This window comes from Mustela putorius, unplaced genomic scaffold, assembly GCF_011764305.1.
Source record: "Mustela putorius furo isolate JIRA1106 unplaced genomic scaffold, ASM1176430v1.1 tig00003923_pilon_pilon_pilon, whole genome shotgun sequence".
NCBI lineage: Eukaryota > Metazoa > Chordata > Mammalia > Carnivora > Mustelidae > Mustela > Mustela putorius.
In genome coordinates, this window is record NW_025422068.1 from 421,353 (window position 1) to 429,680 (window position 8,328).

The following is an 8,328-nucleotide window of genomic DNA, read 5'->3' on the forward strand; positions in this document are numbered from 1 at the left end:
GGATTTGGAAGTACTGGGAAGAAAATCTTCAAGGTAGGACTAAGTCAACGTGGGTACTACACAGGAGAAGGAAAGAGGTAGAAGTGTCAGAGGTGAAATGGGGAAGAGCCATGTGTTCTCAATAATTACTGTGGGGTGTGTGATACATTTTCCCTTGTCCTTCTCCTTTGTGCCATTTTAAGTAGAAGACATATTGTTGCTAATAGTGACACCTGCATGGGATGATTCCTTTGGGAAAATGGGACTGACTGTACCACCCTGGTGAATGAGGGATTAACGGAAGAGGTGAAGAAGGAGGAAGTGCTAATGACTGAATTGGGTATTCTTTTCGATTCACCCCTACTTTCAGAATTCAGCAAGGCAGTACCACCTTTCACCAAAAAGCTATTGTCCCAACACAAGATAACCTTGGAACAGTTTGAATATCATGTTCATAAAATTTATTTTAAAAATGAACTTAAGGGGCACCTGGGTGGCTCAGTCGGTGAAGTGTCTGCCTTCTGCTCAGGTCATGACCCCAGGGTCCTGGGATGGAGCCTGGCATCAGGCTCCCTGCTCAGTGGGGAGCCAGCTTTTCCCTCTCCTTCTGCTGTTGCTCCCCCTGCTGATGCTTTCTCTGTGTGTGTGTGTCAAATAAATAAAATCTTAAAAAAAAAAAAAAAACCCAAACCAACCAACAAACAAACAAAAAACCCTGAACATAAAAATGGACTTCATTTCTTGGGGAATTAAGCCCACATTGTAACGTTATAATTTATCCAAGACTTAAAATAAGATTCATTTGAACACATTGTTGAAGAAATTCATTAATGATTTAAATGTATGGTGAATTCTAAGCTACATTTCATCCCATTAGGATAACAAATGGATTTCATGCCAAAAGTCCCTCACATATGGAAGGATCCATACTTCCCTTCCACACAATTCACTTTATGAGGATTTCACCCCTCCAATAAAATTGTGCCAATGATTGATGATTTTGTGATCTAGCAGGGTATGTGTTCTCTTACCCAACAATGAAAACTGCTTAATTGTTGGCAAAATAAAGTTAAACAGAAGAGTCATGTGACTCACAAGAGAAGGCATCCACTGTTCTTCCAACAACTGAATGTCCTAGTCTACATGGATTCAAATCAGGAAGCTACGATATTCAGTTAGCCACCCAAATCCACATCACCAGCTTAATACACACAGGCATAGGTGGCAAAAGTCATACAGAGGATGGTAGAAAACATGTACAGAAGCATTATCATCTCTCAATTCATTTTTTCTGGAAATAGGATTCATTAGGCACAGGGAACAGCTACTGAGAACTAAACAGCACAGACAGAAATAAGGAACATTCGAAGACTGTCCTTTTTATGACTCACTTGTACCATGGTTTGGAGAGGTATTTCTTTGGGGAAAGGGAGAAAGAAATGGAGAGCCAATATGAATATATAGTTTGAGTCATATAGACAACGTATGTGATGGAGAAAGGGTTTAGGAGAGCAAAGAACAGAGAAGAAGCAGAGTCACGCATATGCACAAATGTAACTGACCAGAAGGGGGAATGTTAAGAGTGACCAATATCCAGTTACATGGATAGAAATAGTCGCTCTTCCCATCCTGTGCTTAAGTTCTACACTTAAAACAATCTTTTAACTCATAATTCAATAATTGGCAGGATACGTGCTGTCTAAAAACGGTCCGGGACTCAGAGGGACAGCTCTTTCTTCTCGGTTTCCCTTTCTCTCAAATGTATCCCAAATGATAAATGTAGAAATCCAAACTACTTTGTCAATGAAGATTACTTCTGTCAACAATTTAAAACAGAAATTCTTAGCTTAGGATACATTTTTTAAAAACTCCACAAAACCATTTCATCTTTACCACCTGTAATCAATTTGTTTCCACATTTTATAGGAGAGAATATTGCTATTAATTGTATGACATTTATTATGGTTAACTGCCATGTTTTATGAGTACCAGAGTTCACAGCTACCACAGGGAGGTACAAATAGGAAGAATGACCAAAGTTAAAGGTAAATAATTTATTTCTCCTCCCACAATAGTAAAGGAAATTCTTCAGGGCCTTCTATAGGTTATTTTAAGGTCAACTTCTGTTCCCATTCTTATAAGACTAGATTTTTGTGCCAATATACACAGATTTTAAAAAAGACTAGGAGTATTTCCCCAGGTATGTTCTATATAATTTTTCTGTGATATATTAGCAAATTTTCTAGAGATAAATGGACCTTGCTCAACTAAGTTTGCAAGCACTAAATTAAGTTTTGTTTTTGTTTTTGTTTTTACTTCAGATCTTCTCAGAAGATTTGACATGCTCAAACATTTAGTAAATTTCAAAGGCAATACACTGTGTAAAGTTTCATGTCTTACTTGATCAGGAAACCACTGCAGTGAGTATCCATTCTGTGATATTAGTGTGCTGCAGAACACAGTTGGTAAGTGCCATTCTATTTATTCATGAAACAGATAAAACTTGAACAGGTAAATTTATAACTGCAGACATATACACTTTTTATTTCTAGGATGTTGTGTGTTAGCGATCATGAAACAGAGCAGCTCTACTCTTTTAATCATAACACAGAGATCATTGGTCTGTGCATGTAGAAATGGAGTTATTCTCTGCAAGTTGATGGAAACTAATGAATGGCAGATACTTTCAACGAAGACTTAACTTTTTGCCTGACAGTTTATATAGACCAATATGAATAAAGTTCATCAGCCCTTTAATCCACACCTTTTTTAAAAAGGAAAGCTAGGACAGATTTTAGATTATAAGCTCGTGTTGGGGGTCATGATGTAATTTAGAGTGAAGGTTATTTGGAAAAATGCAACACAACCTAGTTTACTGTTCACTGTGAAATTATTCCAATCATAAAATGGGAGTCAAGCATTAAATAAGCCAATCGTCACCTCTAATAGATACAAAATTAGTTAACAAACAAAGTATAACCTAAGTGATTTGTAAGGTTTGTCTTCCCATTTAGGGAAACTATTGAAGTATTATTTCCTTAGGTAATACTTAAAAATACAGCCTATAAAATATGTTATCTAGGCAAGCACAATGTATCTTCGTATATGAAGCTTCCACTGAAGTAACTTAGAAGTCTGTGACCTTGGATAAAGTGCTTAACTTCAGATGCATCTCAGAGCCCTTAAAAATAAAAAGTGAAAAATAACACACACACACACACACACACACACACACACAAACACACACACAGAGTTATTTCAAAGATTAAAGGAGTTAAGATGCATAAAGCCTTTAGGACAAATCTTGGCATGGAGTAAATTTTAAAACTGCTTCAGACATTGTCATCATTCATTATCATTATACATGCTAAGTCCTATGCTACTTAGTGGGGATGCATACACCAAGAACATGAAAGAAGTTCTCTGCTCTGGTGGCTCAGTGGGTTAAAGCCTCTGCCTTCCGCTCAGGTCAGGATCCCAGGGTCCTCTCTGCTCAGCAGGGAGCCTACTGCCCTTCCCCACCCCATGCCTGCCTCTCTGCCTACTTGTGATCTCTATCTGATAAATAAATAAAATCTTAAAAAAAAAAAAAAAGGAAATTAACAGTTCCCTGGGATCAAGACCTAAATAAGTCCAAGATACAACTGCAAATCTAAAAACTACTTTTGTAGCAACGTGGATGGGACTGGAAAAGATTATGCTGAGTGAAATAAATCAAGCAGAGAGAGTCAATTATCATATGGTTTCACTTATTTGTGGAGCATAACAAATAGCATGGAGGACAAGGGGAGTTAGAGAGGAGAAGGGAGTTGGGGGAAATTGGAAGGAGAGGTGAACCATGAGAGACTATGGACTCTGTAAAACAATCTGAGGGGTTTGAAGCGGCGGGGGTGGGAGGTTGGGGAAACCAGGTAGTGGGTATTGGAGAGGGCACGGATTGCATGGAGCACTGGGTGTGGTGTAAAAACAATGAATACTGTTATGCTGAAAATAAATAAATTAAAAAAAAATAAATTGTGGGGGGAACTCTAAAGAAAACAATGTACTGCTGTCACACATCAGTAGGGGGCCCACTGTATCTAGAGTGGCTAAAGGGAACACCTCAGAAGAAACTTTCATGGATATTTAAAGAGAAAACAGGGGGCGCCTGGGTGACTCAGTGGGTTAAGCATCTGCCTTTGGCTCAGATCCTGATCTTGGGGTCCTGGGATGGAGCTCTGTGCCAGGCACCCTGCTTAGCAGGGAATCTGTTGCTCCCACTTCATCTGACCCCCTTCCTCCTTACCTCTTTGCGCTCTCTCTCTCAAATAAATAAAATCTTTAAAAAAAAAAATGAAACGAAAGAAAGAAAGAACAAACATAAAGAACGATAGGTGCCAGCCATGCAAAGAATCTTGGAAAGCATATTCCAAGTAGAAGAACAAGACATAGAAGTGCCTTGAAATAGGAAACAATATGGAGAGTCAGGTCCCAGCAGAAACAAGAGACACAACCAAGCTAGGCTAGCTAATAAGGGAGGAATTAATGAAACAACTGCTGACAAAATTGTGATGAGGGAATTTCAGCAGCATGGGCCTAATAAGAGAGATACTCTATACACTCCAAGCCAAAAAGATGAGAGAAGGCACATGTTACCAGAACCCAGAAGGAAGGAGACTGTCTTGAGAGGCCTTGACCAATTAAAGACGAGAGCCAGCCAGAGGTGAGTGCACAGGGAGGAAACCAAGCAAGAAATAACCTCTTCCTCAGATCTCCTGCCAAGACACTTTACTAGTTAACCCAGGGACCCCCAAGGCAAGGAAACCACTGCTGTAGTCTATAAAGGGCAGCCTCCCAGGGCAGAGAGCAGGTTGGAGAAAGAACAGAAGAACAATTGGCGCAAAGATAAGAAAGATATCCAGCACTGTGACTTGGATTAAGGTGAGAACAGCAGAGATGGAGAGAAGTGGGCACATTCAAGTTGAAGGTAGAACTGAGAGGACCTTCTTATGGATAGGATGTTTGAGTAACAGGAAAGGTGAACCAAAGCCAATTACTAACCTCCAGCTTGAGCCACAGGCTAAATGCTCCTCAGTGGGCCAGACTGGGCAGCAACAGATTTGGGAGGCGAAAGTCAGGGGTTCCATCTTGGTTATGCTAAACTTGAGATGACTCAGAGACATCAGGTGAAGATGGCAAATAAGCAACAAAATCCCTAAGCCCTCACTCAAGAGAAGTGGCTTCACCTTGCAGTAGGGTCATCAAAATGTGTTGGTGGTTAACAGCACACCAGGAGAATTGATGAGATGACCTAGAGAGAGTGTGTGAGTGATAAAAGGTTGTCTCTGATTTACTCAGATCATTCCCACATATTTCAACTGAGTTTAAGACAGAAATACTTACAATGCTTTGTGCCGCAGACACCTTTGGTGGTACAAAAAAAATGAGAGACCCCATTTCAGAATAAGTTTTCTAGATGCACAAGGTACAATCCATGGGACAAAAAAAGAAACCAATTATTTTTTTTAAATGCTTATCAAAATATAAAAGTCTGTAATAGAATAGGTTACTTATTTTTTATGCACTAGATATCTACAGAGTTGGGTCTTGGAACTATCATAAATTCAAGATAATGATGAGCATAAAGATATTTTCTAATATCTGTAACTGGAACACGCATATGAAAAATACGTTCTTTCTGCTAATGACAAAGGCACTGGCATCCCCATCCTATCAGGAGTGGACCTACACTCAAAATGAAGGCAATATGCACTGTTAGTAGGGGACACCCCCTACCCTCAAGGAGGTCACTGTGTTGGTATTGGGAGTGGGGGAGGGTGGAGAGGCTGTGTAAGTTATCAGATCATCGCACTGTGTGGGGAGAACACTGGTGGGGAAGGAGTGCTCACTGAGTGAAGGGAGACCATGGAGGCTTCAGGAAGTCTTCTCACAGGTGTCTCTCCAGCCTTAATGGTAAGCAAGTGTGTGTCTGACACTGCATACAAAGTAACAAAGACCATGAAAATGCATATGGAACTGGGGACAGAGCAATCAAACACAGCAACGGTAGTTATTCTATGCACTGGCCTTGTTGCATTATTTCTTCTCTCAGAAAGGCAGAGAAATTGCAGGTGTCTCACAGTTGCCATGTCTTCCGCTCTCTCAAACAGCATCCTGACCTGACCAACAGAACCAGAACATAAAGAGTTTTCTGAACGTGCTAATGGCTCGCTGTGGAACTTACTTCATCTAGATCACTGCATGGTTTGGTTCCCTATTGCATCTTGCTACATATCTATATCTATGTATATCTACAATATCTTGCTATATATTATATATCTTGCTATATTAATATTATAATATTAACATCATATTAATATCTTGCTATATATTTATATCTATATATATCTGTAATATATATCTATATCTATATCTATCTTGCTATATCTATCTCTTGCTTAAGAATGTATTTCTTTGGGGCACCTGGGTGGCTCAGTGGATTAAGCCTCTGCCTTCAGCTTAGGTCCTGATCTCAGGGTCCTGGGATCAAGCCCTGCATTGGGTTCTCTGCTCAGTGGGTAGCCTGCTTCCCCCTCTCTCTCTGCCTGCTGCTCTGCCTACTTGTGATCTCTCTCTGCCAAATAAATAAATAAAATCTTAAAAAAAAAAGAATATGGAGTCTTTACAATATGGATTAGCTAATGTACTCAGCACATTTAGTGAGTCATTACCATGCACCAGTGGCTTGTCCAGGTCCTGTGGAAATAGCTGTGAACAAGAACGCACAGCGGTTATCTACCTTACTTGTTGTAGAGTCTGACAACAAAGTAGCATTCTCTCCTAGGAGTAGAATTTCAAGCAGTGGTAAGTGCTGGGGAAAAAAAGCATGGAGAGAGTGAGAGAGAGGCTGTTTTGTATTGGGCCATAGGGAAGGTCATTGACAAGATCACACTATGCTAAGCAAAGTAAGTCAATCAGGAAAAAGACAATTATCATGTGATCTCACTGATAAGTGGAATTTAAGAAACAGGACAGAAGATCTTAGAAGAGAGGAAAAATGAAACAAGATGAAACCAGAGAGGGAGACAAACCACAAGAGACAATTGTAGGAAACGAACTGAGGTTGCTAGAGGGGAGGGAGATGAAGGGATGGGACGACCGGGTGATTGATGGACATTGGGGAGCGTATGTGTTGTAATAAGCACTTTATATAATACCCAGTATTATGTAAGACTGATGAATCACAGACCTCTACCCCTAAACAAATAATACCTTATATGTTAATTGAATTTAAATTTTAAAAAATTTTAAAAAAAAAGAATGTATTTGTTGAGATATAGAGGGATGAGAGGACTCCAGGTAACAGGCTGAGAACGGTAACGTTAGTTAAACAGATAAGTAAGAAATACGGAGAAAAATGTCCCATGGTACATAAATTAATGCAGTTTGGGATTTTTAGAATGCTGAGTGGCTGTGGTGTAACCACGTAGATGAGTTGAGAAAGCAGCAAAGAATCTCATTCCAAGAAGTCAAGAGTCATGAACGAATAGGAGGGTGTACATTGGGCCAGGGATATGGATTGTCTCCCAGGAAAATTAAGGCACACATAGCTGTGGGTTGAGTATAGGATGCTAAAAAACACCAACATGTAGAATTATGATGATCTTGTTATTAACAGTCCAAGTTTTATCTACTATCAATGCAGAGATTTCTGGAAAAGAAGAAAAAAAAAAGAAGTTGACTTAAGGGGGTTACAATTACTATATTTTGCTTTCAAGTGTGTTTCTGTGTAATAGGATAGCAACTGAAGTTCTGCAGTCATTTTATTTTTTTAATAGGATCACTCCTCAGTGTGAAGCCCGACGCAGGGCTTGAACTCGTGACCCTAAGATCAACACCTGACCTGAGATCAAGAGTAGGTGCTTAACCAACTAAGCCACGCAGGCATCCCAGTCTCCAGTCCACTTGAAAATAAACTAATGCCTGAGCTGCCATTACAGGACCATAACACATACTCTTAGATAAGGCAAGGAAAATTCCCATGCTTGTCAGCCAAAATTCCATACCAAGGCAGGACATGGATCAAACTGCATTATATCATCAAGTGTTCAGCACTACTTTTTTGTCAAGAGCTACCTTTTCCAGCCTTGCTTCCAACAGGGAACAGTTTCTAGAGAGGTTGTCAAAATTCATGACTGTAGAAGCTCAACATTCCAACATTTCCTGGTGCATCCAGGCTTTTGCACAGAATGTTCTGTCTGCATGGAATATTTCCCCTCCATTCTCTCCTCTCCTCACTGCTTAACTTTCCCTGACCTAGAGGGTCTTGTGTTTTCTGCTATCATCTATGAAACTGAAGCAGGCTATTTG